We start from the raw sequence: 18,698 nt of genomic DNA, 5'->3' as shown, positions 1-18,698 counted from the left end.
AATAAAAAAAATCGAAAAAACCCCTAAATAATTAAAATCATAGCATGATCATCAGCTAGAAAATAAATAACCCTAAAAAATTAAATCGAAAAAAAAAACCCCTAAATAATTCTAGATTTTTTGTCTTCATAAAATCGGAAATCAAATCACAATAATTCTGGATTTTTTTATCTTCATGAATGAATAAATTATTCATGTTCACAGAATAATTTCATGACAGTGTTTGAGAAATTTCCAAAAAAAAAAAAAAAAAAACTTACAGTTCTGTCAACTACAAAGAGATTTGCAGTGATGTTGCAGCTGTTCATGTTCGTGAGATGGAGTTACAGCGAGCCGATCGTGTTGCAGCCGTTCGTGTTCGTGAGATGGAGTTGCAGGGAGGAATAACAGCTGTTCGTGTTTGTGCGAGAGAGAATGAGAGAGTGAGAGAGAGGGTTGAGAGGGATATAGTTTCAGGGCGAGGGTGAGAACGAGAGAGAATGAGAGAGTGAGAGAGAGGTCTGTTCAGCGAAAGAAGATGAGAGAGATCTAAGATTTTCTCTTGAGTCGAAGAGAATGTCTGTTCTCTGTTTCTCTTGGGTTTAAAACGAAGAGGGAGGTGGCACTAAATCCCTCTATTTTGAGGGACGGCGCTGTAATAAATCCAAAAGTTATACCGTTTAAGTTAAATCGTGCGAGATTTAATCGCGTCCGTTGGATCGCGTTATATCGAACGGTCCGAAACTGTTTGTTAAAGTGCTGGGTAAACTGTGAGGCGCTGAATGAGACCCATATTTATATATGGGTCCCGTTCGACACCCAAACATTTACCCAACAATTTGCCCAACATGTTTTGTCTTACATGGGTTAGAAGTTTTGGAATAGGTTGATTTTTGGTGAGGATGATCTTCTAACCGTAAAGATCATCCTCACCAAAAATCAGCCCATTCCAAAACTTCTAACCTCATCACAAATGGTTTATAAAAAATGGACGGTCCACAATTTTTCAACCTGTAAATATGGGGTTAGAAGTTTTGGAATGGGCTGATTTTTTGTGAGGATGATCTTTACGATTAGAAGATCATCCTCAAAAAATCAGCCCATTCCAAAACTTCTAACCCATGTAGGACAAAACATGTTGGGCAAATTGTTGGGTAAATGGTTGAGTGCTGAACATATATATATATATATATTATATATATATAGATTAGGATCTGTATACACATAAAACTACTCATAAAGCTACAACGTGTTTTGTCTTATATGGGCAAAAATGTTTGGAATGGGCTGATTTTTTGTGAGGATGATCTCTATGGTGAGGAGATCATCCTTGCCAAAAATCAGCCTATTATGAAACTTCTAGCCCCATGTTTACAAGTTGAAAATTTTTAGACTGTCCAATTTTTGTAAATCAGTTTTGATGGGGTTAGAAGTTTTGGAATGGGATGATTTTTTGCAAGGATGGTCCCCTCACCATAGAGATCATCCTGACAAAAAATCAGCTTATTTCAATCTTTTTAACCATATAAGACAAAAACGTTGTAACTTTACGAGTAGCTTTATGTGTCTATGGAACCCAACCCTATATATATAGGATGGTCCACAATTCTTCAACTTGTAAACTAGGGTTAGAATTTTCGGAATGAGTTGATTTTTGGTGAAGATGATATCTTCACCATAGAGATCATCCTCACAAAAAATCAGCCCATTCTGAAACTTTTAACCCCTATTTAAAAAAATGTTTAGCTCTCTGTAGGGCCTCCAAATGCTTTCCATATGTGTATGAAAATGTTTGGCACCCTGTTATTTGCCTTACGTGTTTTGTCCTACATGGGTTAGAAGTTTTGGAATTTGCTAATTTTTTGTGAGGATGATCTCTATGATGAGAAGATCATTCTCACCAAAAATTAATCCATTCTGAAACTTTTAGTCCCATGTTTACAAGTTGAAGAATTGTGGATCCTCCATTTTTTATAAATCATTTTTGACGGAGTTAGAAATTTCAAATGGGTTGTTTTTTGGTGAGTATGATCTCCTCATCATAAAGATTATCTTCACTAAAAATCAATTCATTCCAAAGCTTCTAACCTATGTAAGACAAAACACGTAGGGTAAAGGATAGGGTATTGGACATGCCTCATATATATATATATATATATATCCCGTTCGGCACCCAACCATTTACCCAACAATTTGCCCAATATGTTTTCTCTTACATTGGTTAAAGTTTTGGAATAAATTGATTTTTGGTGAGGATGATCTCTATGGTGAGGAGATCATCCTCACAAAAACTAACTCATTCTAAAATTTCTAACCCCATCACAAATGATTTACAAAAAGTGGACGGTCCACGATTTTTCAACTTATAAACATGGGGTTCGAAGTTTTGGAATGGGCTGATTTTTTGTGAGGATGATCTCTACGTAGAGATCATCCTCACAAAAAATCAGCTCATTTCAAAATTTCTAACCGACAAAACATGTTGGTAAATGGTTGGGTGCTGAACATTTCCCCTATAATATAATATAATAGATATTAGATTAGACTGCTACTCTTCGTCTGCAAATCTCTCTCTCCCCCTCTCCAACTCGTCCTCTCTCTAGCTGTTTTACAGCTCCTCGTCAATGGCCGACAATAACAACAACGTCACCATTCCTAAGAAATCGCCGTAAGTGAAGCGTTCTTGGGGAGACGAAGTAGGTGACGAGATTCCTGACGAATCAACTTCATCTGCTCCCGTCGACAATACTTCAGAACCAAACATGGAATCACTAACAATCGACGAAACCAAAAAGACCAACAAATTTCTAGTCGAGCCAGAAGATTCAACATCAAAGCCGTAAATCTCTCTCTCTCTTCTAATTTTTAGGGTTTTTCTCTAGTTTAGTTCAGTTTGTTTTTTATTTTTTTTTATTTTTATATTTCATTGATTGATAAAATTTTCAATTTTGACAATTTTGAAACCCTAGGTTACCTCTGGAGATACTCTTTATTCAACTGGAACAACATTCGAGGATTTAAATCTGTCTCCAGAGTAGTTATTAAAAGGGTTTTATGTAGAAATGAATTTCACTCGACCTAGTAAGATCAAATCGATAAGCTTACCCATGATCTTGATTCCACCATACAAGGATCTAATAGCTCAATCTCATAACGGTTCTGGAAAAACCACTTGTCTCGTTCTTGGAATGTTGAGTCGCGTCGATCCGAATCTTAAAGTTCCGCAAATGGGTTGCATTTTCCCTACAAGAGAATTGGCGATCCCAAGTTTGGAAGTTTTGAAGAGAATGGGTAAATATAGTGGAATAAGTTCTATTTGTGCTATTCCTATGGATAGGAGTGTTGATATTCCGATTTAGAGGTGTTGGCGATCACTGATCAAGCAGTGATTGGAACTCCTGCAACAATAAAGAAATGAATGTCATTCAAGAAATTATGTACGGGAGAGGTGAAGATACTTGTTTTCAATGAAGCTGATCACATGGTATAGGTAATTGTTCTTTCCTTTTGTTTTGAAATCAGTTTGAATAATGATTCCTGTTTTGGATTGAGTTCTGGTTTTAATGCTGATGAGCTTTTTGGACCTTTTATAATAAAGGTTCATCTCCAATGGATTTTAGATTTGATGGCTCTTGAAGTTTGTATGAATCTATCTATTGTTCTTGTTATGTCATGTTGAAATTTTATTTTCTCTCCTTGCGATGATTTTATGGAAAAATTTTACATGTGTTAATTTGTTGCTTTTATCTAAATGTAGATGGTGTTTCCTTCTAGGTATGTTGATGGATTGGGTTTGGATCAGATTGGTGCTAAATTGGTACCAATCTGAAGAGAAATTTTATAGTTCTAGACCTGATTGGATACAATATGCTGTGTTGTTTTGGATCTGGTCTGAAAAATTCAATATTTTTGGCTGGTCCTAATCCAATCCAATTTGATTGGATGAGCATGCATTGAATATAATGTGTTATATATAGGGAAAAGTTTGCATGGACCAAGGGACCATGTAGAGTATGGACCGAGGTCCACATTTGGGCCACGTGGACTACCCGGTTGGTCCAAATGACAACTCATCACTCTTGTTTGTGGTCTAGCTTGGGTTTGAAAAAAAATCCAATTTTTTTTTCTTTTTTGGAGCTAGATCTTAGTTTGAAAAATGGACAGCCATTGAACACCTAGATTTAAAAGTTGAATCCAACGGTGAAAAAACCTCTTTTTCAAATCTGTTTTTTTTTTGTACATAAAATTTCATATATACGTGTGGCACCTGATGGTGTATTTGGGCGCTACGTTGACGTGTGGTCCATAGAGATAGATGGCCCTTCAGTCAATATAACCCCATCTCATATATGTATGTATGTATGAATGTGTGTGCGCTGGGGGGGGGGGGTTGCACACCCGGCGCACACACGTCGTTTATGTATATTCAAGCACATTATCGGATTGGGGCATGGTTGATCCAAAACTAGTCAAATCGGTTCCTTATCGGAGGGGAAATCTTTGATTCAGACTTGGATTTATTGGATCGGGTTTGGTCTGGTCTGATCCATAGACACCACTATTCCCTTTACTTTATTGTGAATTTATGATATAGATGTGATTGACATTATAATAACTTGTGCAATAGTGAAACTAAAGGCAATTTTGCAAGGTGACCACCAACTAGAAGATCAATCAGTCTTTGTGGATTTGAATATTTGGTTGCTAAGAAAGAAGATGAATCTATGTAACACATTAAGATGGATAAGTGGAAATACTAGGAAAAAAAATCTTAAAGGAGTATATTTGAGGAAATTTAGAAATTACTCCTGTGTGGGTAAAAATTATAATTTATGGTTAAATTGAATCTTCAAATTCAATCCTAATTTTTTTCTTGATAATGCTCTGTGTGCTACCTCTTACAAATACTCTGACTATCAAGGTTGTTACAAATTGGATAAAGTTTTAACTAAGGAATAAAAAGATTTTGTCTCTTTTCTTATGCATGAAGGCCCTATTTATAGATTTTTTTAGAGATTCTTGGTTAAATCGTCTGTCTTGGTTATATCACGTTTTCCAACCGTACACATGACTTGATGTCATGTTTCGGGATTACTTCTCTACATGTCTTGATACTTATTAGCTCATGTATCTTTGGTGCTTATGAAGGTAAATCTCTGTATTCATATGTGTCCAGCTTTGGCCGTGTAGTGATTCTATTAGTTCATGTGTTTTGCCGTCGTAGGCCTTTGGAGCCTTGTCATGGATTGTGATGTCATTTGTCAGAATGACTTTTATGCATGTTGCAACACGTGTTAGATTTTTTTAGCTTGTCGAGTTATGTGCTTATTGATTGTAAGTCCTCTTTGTTGATTACGTGGTGTGACATCACTTCTTGGGGTTCAGTCCATAGTATGTTTTAACACGTGTTAGATGATATTTTGTGCTGCAGTTATGGTGTTTAGCTTTTCTGAGTGCTTGCATTGGATTTTCACCACTATCAATTTTTATTGAACTTGAAGGTTGGGATCGAAGCCTCTTAGTGAGATTAAAAACAATCATTCTTAATGCGTCGATTTGATTTTGGGTTTGAGTACCATTTGCAATCTTTTTGCGAACTTGAGATTCCTACTATAGGATTTTGATCAGTGAAAGTTTATCCTCTATTGTTGAAATAACAGATAGAAGAAGGGAAAGTTATTTGAGATGCTTAGGGCATTGTAACGAATACCGATAAGCCTATGTCAAAATGAAAAGGGCTTGAATATGTGTCGGAAGATGTTGGGAGGGTTTTATATTGAAAGGAATTTTAATTGGCTAAGTAAGATCCATGCAATACGCCTATAAATTATGCTCACACCACATTAAAAGGTTCTAATTGCTCAAGCTCATATTGGTTTTGGTAAGACAACTTGTTTTGTGCTTGGGATGTTGAGTCTTGTCAAACCAAATTTGAAAGTACCCTAGGCACTTTTTATTCTAGATCTCCCTACTAGAGAATTAGCAATCTAGAATTTGGAAGTTCTAAGGAAGGTGGTTATGCTCACACCACATTAAAAGGTTCTAATTGCTCAAGCTCATATTGGTTTTGGTAAGACAGCTTGTTTTGTGCTTGGGATGTTGAGTCTTGTCGAACCAAATTTGAAAGTACCCTAGGCACTTTTTATTCTAGATCTCCCTACTAGAGAATTAGCAATCTAGAATTTGGAAGTTCTAAGGAAGGTGGTTAAGTTTACAATGTTCCTCTTGCGTTATGCCTATGGACAAGAGTGTTGATATTCCATTCCACTTACGAAGCGGGTGCCGATTACTACGTTCCACTTGTTCAAGAAATTGAGCATTATAGAGGTAAATGTACATGTTTTTGATGAAGTGGATCACATGTTGGCGAAGGTAGTTCCACTTTCCTTTTTATTTGGAGATTAGTTTGAACTTGGGAACACATGGGTATAAATAATCCATAAAAAATGTAATTATAGAGGGGAGGGAGTAAATTCAAAAATAAATTCTAGATGGATACATTGAAGTAAAGATTTTCAGATAAGTGGGAATAAAAAAAATGTATCAAAACTTTATTCAGGACAACACTAGTTAAGATTGACGAACAAGCAATTTCCCAAAGAAACCTTTTTATTTTTTTATTTTTAATCTAGGTTCAATCATATGAACAAATGGAAAAAGTTTGTGAGGATATGATCCATAAAATTTAGTGCTAGGTGGATAAAATGGAAGAACACTTCTTAAGTGTTATGTGGTTGATGTGTAACAATCAAACTAAAAAGGCCAATTTTATTTGTGGAGTTGAATATTGGAATATCAAAGACATGTTCATGAGGGAATGTAATAGAGATAAAGGTTTTGAGATGGATATGTAGAAATATTAAGGAAAATAAATCTGAGGACCTCTTAAATGAGGGAAGTCATTTGACATGGTTTTGATTGTGGATGATAAAAAAATTTCACGGGTCAGATCACCCTTGAACCCAAGTCGGATGTTCGATTCTTGAAAAGAACTCTGAATGACACTCAAACCCGAAATTAGCATCACACATTTGGAATGACCGTCTTTATCAATCACATTCAAAGGCTTTAGGTCTTGATTTTCGGGATAAAAAAACTGACAAATTTGAAAATCCAAAGCTTGCCTTAAGGAAAATAAATTGCCATGACTACCAAACTCACACAATCTGACATGTGTTAAGGCACGTTAGGGCCAATCCCGAGAAGTGACATCATACCACGTGGTCAACTAAGAATAGTTGCGATAAAATAAGTTAATAGTTCGATAGACTAATATGAATTCAACATGTGTTGCAATATGCATAAAAGTCATCTTAAGACATGACATCACACTCTATAACGATGCTTCAAAGTACTCTGAATACGTAACACACGAGCTAACGTAATTTTTACGGAGCAAGCATTACACATGCACTCAGAGAGATCCGTTTTCATAATTGCCAAACAATCATAAGTTGACACATGTCAAAACATGCAGAGAAACAATTGTGAGATGTGACGTAAGATCATATGTGCAGTCGAGTTGCACAATATGACTAAGAGAATGAGCGATTCAACTAGGGACTTCCAAAAATCTATAAATATGGTCTTCATGCATAAAGAAATTACAAAATCGTTTTTTTTTGTGGTTAAAACTTTGTCTAACTTGAAATTGATTTGATCGTTAAAGTATTTGTAGGATACAGAGTGCTATCAAAGAGGAAGTTGGGTTTGAACTTGAAGTTTGATTCATAGTTTCATACATAGTTCTTAGTGTTTTTGCACACAATAATCAATGACAACATCTATGATAACAAACGTTTGCAAGTTGAAGCTTTTAGAAGGGAAAATTGAAATTGGCCTTGTTGGAGGTAAAAAGAAAAATATGAAAGGGATTGCTTTGATTGAAGATGTGGCTCATGATATAGTTTAACCACGAGAGGTGATTCATGTTGTTGACCCTAGTAATTGTGATAATTTGTAGATGGTGATGACGATGTGGATAATTCATTGCTTAATTTTAAAATATATGGAGTTAACCAATTGGAAATGTGAGAGTTGGACGCATGTTGCGTATCTCTCCTTATTATGTAAACTTGCCATCCACACGTGTTTTTAGCGGGAATATGGAAGAGCTCAATGACTTATCTAAAACCATTTTTATGGATTTTTAGAAAGGGAAAGTTACTAGAACAGAAACAAAAGTATAAAAGACCCTCTAGGGAATTAAAATGTAGAATGGTTTGATAACTCCTAATTTCTTAAGAGCCCATATTTATTAGGAGTCCTTATTCATTAGGAATTTTTAGGAGTCCTGATTTCTTAAGAGCCCATATTTATTAAGAGTCCAAAGTCATTGGGAGTCTAGAGTAGTTGATAGGGACCTAGGCCCATGCCTATGGCTCAGATTTATTAGAAACTAATCAAAAAAGAAATCCATGTGGAATTTTCTATAAAGGGCTAACATGAAAATAAACTAAATTAAGTCACACCCCTACTTAAAACGTGGACCATCTTATTAAGAGGTTTAAAATAAAATAAAATAAAAATTTAACACATGCCCATAAAAAATTGTGGTCCATTGATAATAATTAAGCAAAAAAAATAAAAATAAAAATACTAAAGACTATAAATTTGGCCTAAAAACTCCTAATGAATCTGGACTCCTAATATGGGTATGGGCTTGTGTCCCCCATCATTCTATGGCATGAAACAATTGTTGACAAACTATAAACTTAGTAAGCCCTGATGGTACCAATATTATCAAACAACATAAATGCTAAAGTTGTTCATGATTTATTAATATTGGGCACTGGATGAAGGGAAAAAAGTAATCCATATTATTTAAAATTAATTTTGTTGTGGCCAGGCAACTTATGGGTATAGCATTTGTATTGCCTATGTTTAGTGAATTTGTAGGTAGGATCTTTTGGATCTGATCTGATCTGATTCAAAAAAAAAAATCAATAGTTTCGGATTGGTCCTAATCCAATAGTATCTTTTTGGATGAAAATATGTATGAAATGGAATACAAATTATATATCTAAATAAATATATAATATTACCATACATCATTATTTTGATGTTAGGAAAGAGCATGAATGTGTGTAACAATGATAAAGATGTTAATATGAATCTGAAGGCAATTTTTTTTTGGCTAATCTAGGGAAGACAAATATGAGAGTAAAATGAGTATATTCAAGGAAATTTAGAAATAGTTTGTGTGGTAAAAATTAGAAATTATGTTCGGATCGAATGTTCAGATTCAATCTTGATTTTTTCCTTGATGATCCTTTGTGTGCCATTTCTTACCAACACTCTGACGATCAAGTTAGTTAAAAATTAGATAAATTTTGGTGAAAGAGAATGGAGATTTCGTATCTTTCTCATGCATGAAGGTCTTATTTATAGATTTTTGGAGATTCTTAGTTAAATCACTTGTTCTTCATGGTCATATCACGTTTCTCAATTCTACACATGATATGACGTCATGTCTCGTGATTGCTACTTTGCATGTCTTGATATGTATAACTTATGTTTCCTTGGTAATTAGGGAGGAAAATCTCTTTGATCTCATGCATTCAGCCCTGCTAACGTGTTGACTTCGTTAGTTTGTGTGCTTAGTTGTTGTAGTTGGAGCCTTGTCATGGATTGTGATTTCATGTCTCAGATGGTTTTTACGCATGTTGTGACACGTGTTTGATTTTTATCAGCTTGTTGGGTTATGTGCTTCTTGAGCATAGTTCCTTTTGGTTGGTCAAGTGGTGTTGATGTCACTTCTGGGGTCCAGTTCCTAATATATTTTGCCATATGATGGATGATGTTTTATTTGATGGTTAGGGTGGTTGATTTTTTTAAGTGCTTGAATTGGATTTCCACCATTGTTAGTTATTATTGATCTTGAAGATTGTGGCTTGAGGCTTTTGAATGCGGTTGGAGATGGTCATTCTGAATTTGTTGCTTTGATTTTGGGCTTTGGTGCCATTTAGAGTCCTTTTGTGACGAACTTCTGATTGTTTTTATAAGATTTTGACTTGGGGTTGGAAGTGTCTTGACCCTAGAAAGTTTATCCTCTACAACTCAAATGGGAGATAAAATGATGGAAAGTCATTTGATATAGTTCGACTTTGAATATTGTAATGAATACCAATAAACCTATGTTAAAATGAAAGGGCTTGAATCTATCTTACGAGTTGTTGAAAGGGATTTATATTGAATTGAATTTTACTCGATTAAGTAAGATCCAAGCAATAAGCTTGTCAATGTTCCTTATATCATCCCAATATAAGGATCTGATTGCTCAATCTCATAATGGGTTTGGTAAGATAACTTGTTTTGTGCTAGGGATGTTTGGTCACCTCAAATCAAATTTGAAAACACCCCCATACACTTTGCATTTACCCTACTAGAGAATTGGGAATCTAGAATTTGGAGGTTTTGTGGAAGATTTGACGAAGATGGGTAAGTTCACTAGAATAAGTTCCGTTTGCGCTATACCCATGGATAAGAGTGTTTATATTCCACTTGCGAAGTGGGCACCACCAATGATCATATAGTGATTAGAACTCTTAGTGCAATCAAGAAATGGATGTTGTTCAAGAAATTGAGTATTAGGGAGATGAAGTTATATATATATATATTTGCTAGGCAAGCAAGAGGTTAGTGTCAACATAAGTGATGATTGGGATCAATGAGTTTTGAACCTCATTTCTTGAGATCACTCCACACGCCTTACCAACTTAGCTAAGTTGGCACCTTTAAGTAGATCAAGATACTTTTTTTTATATGAAGTGATACATGTTGGCCGTGGTAGTTACTTTTTCCTTTCTATTTGGAGATCAGCTAACAATTGTTAGGCTTACAATTTTCCTTATTTTCTTTTGGGATTGAGTTAAGATTGACAAACAAGTAATTCCCCAAAGAAATTGTTTCTATTATTTAGGTTCAATCATACATAAATCCATAAACTTAGTGCTAGATGGATAAAGTGGAAGAATACTGCTCAAGTGTTACGTGTAATGGTCAAACTGAAAGGAAATTTACTTATCAGGAAAGGAACTAAAAGGAAAATTTTACAAGATGACAAAGAAGACCAATTGTTCTTAAGATATGCACTATCAAGATTGATGAATGAATGTAGCAAAGATAGATGAGGATATTAAGATGGATTAGTGGAAATATTAGGGAAAACAAATGTGAAGACCAATTAAATAAGGGGAAGTCATTTAAGGTGGTTTAAACATTGTCATTATGGAAGATAAACCTTTCACGAGTTAGGTTACACCTGAGCCCCGAGTGAAAAATATGTAGTAAAAGGCCCCAGTTTGAAAAAGACCTCGGATGAAACCCATGCTCAAAATTAGAATGTTACAATAGAGTGACCGTTTCCATCAACCTTACTAAAAAGTTTTGGGTTCCGATTTTTAAGACATTATATAACTAATAAAGCTAAAATCTGATATATGTTTTTTGGAAAATTAACCGTTGTAGTTACCAAACAAACACCATTCGACACGTGTCAAGGCATGCGAGGGGATGATCCCTAAAAGTAAAAGGGACATCATATGACATGTCAACAAAGAAAGGTTATTGTTAAGAAGTGCATGGTCCGATAAATTGACATGAATTGACATGTGTTGCAACATGCGTAGAAACCATCTCGAGATATGACATTATATTATATGAAAAAGCTTTAAATTTCAATGATGGCAAAACATACGAGCCAACCAAATTTTCACTTGTCTAGAATTGAGCATGTGCATCTAGAGAGATTCACCTCCATAATGTCAAATATTAATGAGTCTACATGTGTCAAAACATGCGGAGAAGCAATCCCGAGATGTGACATCATATCACTTGTGCAATTGGGGAAGGTGACGTGACTAAGAAAATGAGTTATTAAACTACTGACCTCCAAAAATTTGTAAATAGGACTTTCATGCTTAAAAAAGTACAAATCTTCGTTTTCTTTAGTTAAAATTCTATATAAATTGAAACTGACTTGATTGTTAGATTGTTTGTACAAGGCACATAGAGGACCATCGAGGAGGAAATTGAGTTTGAACTTGAAGTTTGATTCATCGATAGTTTTAGTTTTTTAGCACAAAACAGTTGAAGATCAATTATAACACCAGTGAGAAGAACTTGCAAGTTGAGGATTCTAAATGGTGAAAAAAGAAAAGTGAAACTGGCAATTGATGGATGTAGTAAGCAAATATTTGAAAGAATATGTTTTGATTGAAGATATGGTTAATGATATAGTTAAATCATGAAATACGATTCATGTTGTCGACCCTCGTAATTGGGATAATTTGTAGATGGTGATGATTACGTGTATAATTCATTGTGTAATTCTTGGGCATATGGAGTCAACCAATTCGAAATGTGAGAGTTCGTTGCCTGTTGTGTATCTCTCGTTATTATGTTAACTTGCTCTTAGCACATAATTTTTAGTGGGACTATGGCAAAGCCCAATGCTTAGGTAGAACTATTGCTATGGGTTTTAAAAAGTGAGAATTATTAGAATAGAAGCCGAAATATAAAGGCCCCTTTAGGGGAAGTAAAATGTAGATACATGGTTTGATAACTCAATGTGGCTATGTTTGTTTCACCCACATTTACTATCCGACCTTAAGGTTGGAAAACTCGATCCATTTTAACGTTGTATTTTTTACAACTAAAGAATAACCAATAAGAAAGCGGGTCATAGGCAGGGCTTACACACACCAAAAACACAGGGGATGGGAAAACCACCAAATATGTGGGTTTCCCTTTCCCTTCTCCCATGACCCCTCTCAAAAAACTGGTAAAGATTGTATAGACTTCATCTTTTTTAAAGATATTTTGGAAAATGAATCTTGTAGGGCTCCTTCAGTTACTATGTCTTCTTCACCCTTCTTTTAATGTCCTTCAACATCACTTGATGGTCTGGATGTGCTGTTATCATTTGAGTTCTACTTTGAGAAAGAGTGAAGTGAACAAGTGCTCCAGAAATCTAATCGTTGGAGAATCAGTTAGATTCAAATGTGGCCAAAGCAGTAGTTAAAGTAAGAGTTTTGAAATTTCAATATTTTCTTTCTTTAAAATCTTACTGGGCCTTGGAGAGACGGGGGAACATAGTTAATATTGGATTTTGCTTTTGTTCATATTTTTTTTGTCTTTTAGAATCTCCTGTGTTATTTCTAGTTTTGTGTACTCTCTTAAGAATAGAAGAGTATGTTATTCATTCGTGTGTACATTTTCTCAAATCGTTGATGTCTGTTTGTATCTTTTAAAGGGACATCGTCTCTCTTTGGTCATTTTTGGATTTTAAGGAAATTTTCCAGTCTCAGGTTGGTAAAATTTCCTATTGACATTTAGCTTAATGCAACATTATTATTTTTGATCTTGTAAATGGTGGATAAGTTCTTAGATAATGATGATTAGGGTCAAAGGGGGAGAACAACTAAGACGAGGAAGGACTTTATAGAGAGAAAATGATGAGAGAGAAGGGGATGGAATTAGGCTTCCAAGGTTTTTGTCCCCTCCTTTGTTGCCACAATTTCTCATTTATAAGCAAAAGGAGAATGAAAGGACTAAAATACCCTCTCCTCATTTTGCACTATCTACATCTGCCCCCTGCACGGTTTTGAGGTTATGACAACCTCTATGGCGAGCAATCCTTGGTGCAAATCATGCGACGCACAATTAAATGAAGCAAACACAAGCAGTTGAGAAGACAAGCAATGTCATGCAGGGGTGACATTGCACTGAGGCGACATCGCGCTAGGGTGATTGCCCCTGGAGGTGAAATCGCACTGAGGCAGCATCGCCTGGAGGCGGAATCGCACTGGAGCAGTATCACCTGGAGGAGGAATCACATTGATGCGACATTGCACGGAGGCGGAATCACCTAGTTGTTGTCAAGGTTGGATTTGGAGTAGCCACCATGAAATCATCTAACACAAATCCTATGATTAGAGAAGTCCACGAGGCTGCATTTAGTTCAGATAAGTTATTGAACACCCTTTTCGCAGCTTCCAAGCACCCACATTTTGTATACGTATCTATCAAACTACTTCACATCAACGCTCAAAGATCTGTCTACACTTTCAGAAGAAACAACAATTTCTCATTTTTCCTTTAGACCCTTATACGCCATTATAAAGATCAAAAGCTGAGCCAGCTGCCAATGCTGCCTTACGAGTATATTTTTTCTTTTTTTCGTTCCTCTGGTAGTGATACTCTTTACCCTATTAGGTTCGGAAGTAGGCCTATCCTTTGAACTCGGCACTGAAGTGGAATCAGGGCCACCACTAGTAGTTTCTGTACCTTTCCCTTCAAATTTCCTAGTAACTTCTGAGGAAACTAGTGTTCGCGCAAGAGCTGAGACTTGATCTAACATATCAGCTTCAATTAAACTTAGAGAATTTCTTATTATTCAATTAATTAGCCCTAATTAGGCTTTAAAGTATTACAAAGATTTAAATAAGGAAAAGACTAAAAAGGGCCTACAAACTAAGAATATAATAACAATGAATTAATCTAACACTCCTCAAGTTGGTGCATGGATATCAGCAATACCCAACTTGGACAAGACACCTTCAAAGGCTATTTTACTAACATCTTTAGTAAGAATATCAGCTAGTTGTTGAGATGTAGGTACAAAGGGAGTACAAATCTATCCAAAAACAATCTTTTTTCTAATAAAATGTCGATCAACTTCGATATGTTTCGTTCTGTCATGCTGAATCGGATTTGCTGCTATGTTAATAGCTAATTTATTATCGCAATAAAGTAAAAAGGGACTGGCACAGGAAGACACAAGTCTACTAGTAAGATCTTCAGCCACAATAACTCACACACTCCAAGTGCCATAGCTCGGTATTCTGACTCAGCACTGGACTAAGAAACCACATCCTGCTTCTTACTGCGCTAAGTTGCTACCAACCTTAGTTAAATACCCAGAAGTAGATCGTCTATCAGTCACCGAACCAGCATAATCTGCATCTGTCCATGCCTCAATGCGAAGATGACCATTATTACTGAACAGGATATCTCGACCAGGACATCCCTTAAGATATCTAAGAATATGATAGACAGCAGTAAGATGAGATGTTCGAGGCGAGTGCATAAATTGACTTACAATACTAACAGCATGGGCAATATCAGGGCGAGTCATAGACAAGTAAATCAATTTTCCCACAAGACGCTGATACTGACTAATATCCTCCAAACACTCCCCCTCAGAATCAGCTAACTTGTGATTCTGCTCAATAGGAGTATCAGCGGGACGAGAACCAAGCTGACCAGAGTCACTGAGTAAATCAAGAACATACTTCCGCTAAGAAATAAATATACCGGATTGAGACTGCGCAACCTCAATACCCAAAAAATAGCGAAGATGCCCAAGGTCTTTAATTTCAAATTGACGGCCTAAGGAGGTTTTTACCTCGGCAATGCCAACAACATCATCTCCAGTAAGAATAATGTCATCCACATAAACAATCAAAGCTACAGTTTAGCCTTGGGAGTAACGCAAAAAAAGAGTGATCAGCAGAACTTTGATGGAAGCCAAACTGACGCATAGCTTTAGTAAAGCGCTCAGACCATGCGCGAGGCGACTGTTTCAGGCCATAAAGAGAACAACGAAGACGACAGACATGTGCTGGAGAAGCAGATGTAAGAAACCCAGGAGGTTGGACCATATAGATTTTTTCCTGAAGATCATCATTGACAAACGCATTCTTGACATCCAACTGAAAGAGAGACCACCCTCTGATAGCGGCAACAGAAAGAAGAATGCGAATGGTGGTCATCTTGGCAACTGGAGCAAATGTCTTCTGATAATCAATACCATAGATCTGAGCATAACCCTTGGTTACCAAACAGGCCTTATAACGAGCAATAGAGCCATTCAGATTATACTTAAGATTGAAAACCCAGCGACATCCCACCGCCTTCTTACCAGGTGGAAGAGGTACAATTTCCCAAGTCTGAGTTTTTTTAAGTGCATTCAACTCATCAATCATAGCGGTGCGCCACTCAGGATGGGTAATAACATTTGCAACAGTAGTTGGAAGAGAAACAGCGGACACAGAAGCAAGAAAACTCCGATAGGAGGGTGAGAGAACCGAATCAGATATATAATTAGAAATTGGATAAGTACAAGTGTGCTTACCCTTACGAATAGCAATGAGACGGTTATCATAGGGAACAGGAGGCGGAGCTGGAGGCGAGGAAGCGAGCTGGTCTAGCATATGAGTGATGGTAGTATTGCGAGGACGCCATGAGTAAACCTGCAAAGAAGGAGGTGACAAACGGACGGGGGGTGGAAATGGAGGAACATGCATGGGAAGTGGAAATAAAGAAGGGAAAGGATCAGTAGATGAATCGAGGGGAAATAATTCAGATTGAATGCCAACAGACCCATTGTAATACGAGGTATGCTCAAAAAAGGAAACATCCCGAGAAATGAATCGCCGTTGAGAATGAGGATGGCAACACCGGTATCCTTTCTGAATAACCCAAAAAAATACATTTTACAGCCTTAGAGTCTAGTTTAGTACGAGTTTGGTCAAGAATTTGAACAAAGCAGACGCACACAAAAGCACGTGGAGGAAGTGGAAAAAGGGGACGATCTGGACAAAGCTTAGAAAGGGGTGTGGCAAACTGAAGAACCTGGGAGGGGGTTCAGCCCAATAGGATTGGGGCACGTTCATTCTAATAGAAATGGCACGAGCTAACTCTAGAATATGGCGATTTTTACGTTCGGATCGACCATTTTGCTGAGGAGTCTTAACATTAGACATTTGATGCTCAATGCCAGATTCTAAACAAAGTCTCAAGACCTCACTGTAGGTGTACTCAGTACCATGATTAGAACGGAAGGTCTTAACGGTACGACCAAACTGGGTATGAACCATAGCAAAAAATTGCTTGAAAATCCCATAAACTTCACTCTTGTGTTTCATTAGATAAATCCAAGTCGTACGACTATGGTCATCAATGAACAGAACAAAATAGTGAAAACCAAGGGTTGATGCGACAGGGGAAGGACCCCATACATCAGAATGAATTAGGTTAAACATAACAGGTGCAGTAGTACTCATACTAATGGGATAAGAGGAAAGCACATGTTTAGCTAATTGGCAAGTTTCACATGAAAAATCAAGCAAATTGTTATTATTAAATAAAGTAGGGAACATGTGTTTCAAATATCCAAAAGAAATATGGCCTAGGCGTAAATGCCAACGCATTACAAGAGCCTAATAATAATAACTACTACTACTAAGCTGGGAGACAGAATGGATGCTAGGGGAACCAGGTACGTCCAAGTGATACAGTCCATTCACTTCACGTCTAGTGCCAATCGTCCTAGTCGACCCTAGATCCTGAAAGACGCAATGAGAGGGACAAAAGATTACACTTCAATTCAAGTTTTTGGTAATACTACTAACAGATATAAGATTAGTAGTGAGATGATGAACATGCAGTGTGTTAGTTAAGGATAAAGAGGATGTAACAGGTAAATGACCTTGACCGGCTATAGAAGACAACGAACCATCAGCTAAGCAAACCTTGCGATGACCAGAACAAGCACTGTAGGTTTTAAAAAGAGGACGTACCGGTCATGTTATCTGAGGCACCAAAACCAATGATCCATGGTGAGGAGGTGGTGGAAACACTGTTTGCAAATGCAAAGGTATCTGATTGAGCAAATGTAGAGACTGGTTGAGATGAAGTCTCCATCTGATTGAAGAATTTCCTGAACTTGTCAAGTTCGGCTTGGGATAGAGATACCGAATCCGATGAAGTGGTAGGAGCTGCAGAGGGTGTTAGATCAGTAGTCGGCTGAGAAACTACATGAGCTGAAGATCGTTGAGACTGCTGACGTTACTGAGGTGGACGACCATGAAGTGCATAGCAACGAGCCTTGACGTGACCCAACTTGTCACAATGATCACACTTATGTCGCTGACGGGTAGACATAGATCCATTAGGAATCTGTGGAGAAGGTAGGCGAGCAAGCATAGCTGAATGGTCTCCTGAAGAATGAGGTAGAACAGCTACGCGACGGCTCTCATAAGCCAAAACATAGGAATATGCGGTCTGTAGGGACGGAAAATGATCTATACCCAATAAGTGCACTCTCGCATACTCAAACTCATCCCGAAGTCTGATTAGGAACTGAAAAACTCGATTCTTATCCAGAATCAACGCATATAATGCCTCATCACCCGAGTCCTTCCAATCATAGGATGAGGAGTAGAAGGTCAACTCTTCCCATCTAGTCCGAAGTTCTGATATATAGGAGGTGACTGAAGAGTCCTTGCGAAAGACGGGAAATCTCACGCTCCAAGTTAAAAATTCGGACATTATTTTGACGTTGCGAGTAGATATTTTTTGCGGAATCCCATATCTGTTTTGCAGTATTGGAGAACATGAAACCAACTGCAATGTGTAGTTGCATAGATGTAACTAGCCAAGAACGGACCATAGAGTCATTAACAAACCATTGGGGGTAAGTAGTGGCCGTTGGTGCCGGCTGTTTTTCCGCCCCTATGAGGTAACCAATCTTCCCTTTTCCACCAATAAACATTTCAACCGAACGAGCCCAAAGAAGGTAATTAGGACCTTCTAATTTTACGGTGGTGATTTGAATGTATGGAAAATCTGTCGAATAAGAGGGAAGACCTCCTGATCCAGCACTATCACCGGTGATCGAGGAAGAAGACATCTCAGAGGCCATAACAAACACA

At 37.0% G+C, this 18,698-nt stretch overlaps 1 long non-coding RNA gene across 3 annotated transcripts in view; it reads left to right on the top strand.

The window, feature by feature from the left end:
- The first annotated feature begins 2,504 nt into the window (after positions 1–2,504).
- Positions 2,505–18,698, top strand: part of LOC147398129 (uncharacterized) — a 35,479-nt gene continuing 19,285 nt past the window's right edge. The window contains exons 1-2 of one of the 3 annotated variants that reach the window (XR_015179765.1): positions 2,505–2,818; positions 2,949–3,469. This is a non-coding gene — a long non-coding RNA (uncharacterized LOC147398129). The remainder of the gene's footprint in view (positions 2,819–2,948; positions 3,470–18,698) is intronic. The other 2 variants (XR_015179764.1, XR_015179763.1) reach the window with 2 other exon arrangements.

Source organism: Akebia trifoliata, chromosome 7 (genome assembly GCF_017979445.1).
Source record: "Akebia trifoliata isolate Shusen 1 chromosome 7, ASM1797944v1, whole genome shotgun sequence".
Lineage (NCBI taxonomy): Eukaryota > Viridiplantae > Streptophyta > Magnoliopsida > Ranunculales > Lardizabalaceae > Akebia > Akebia trifoliata.
Note: the sequence above shows the minus strand (reverse complement) of the source record. Positions and strands in the feature narration are given on the sequence as shown.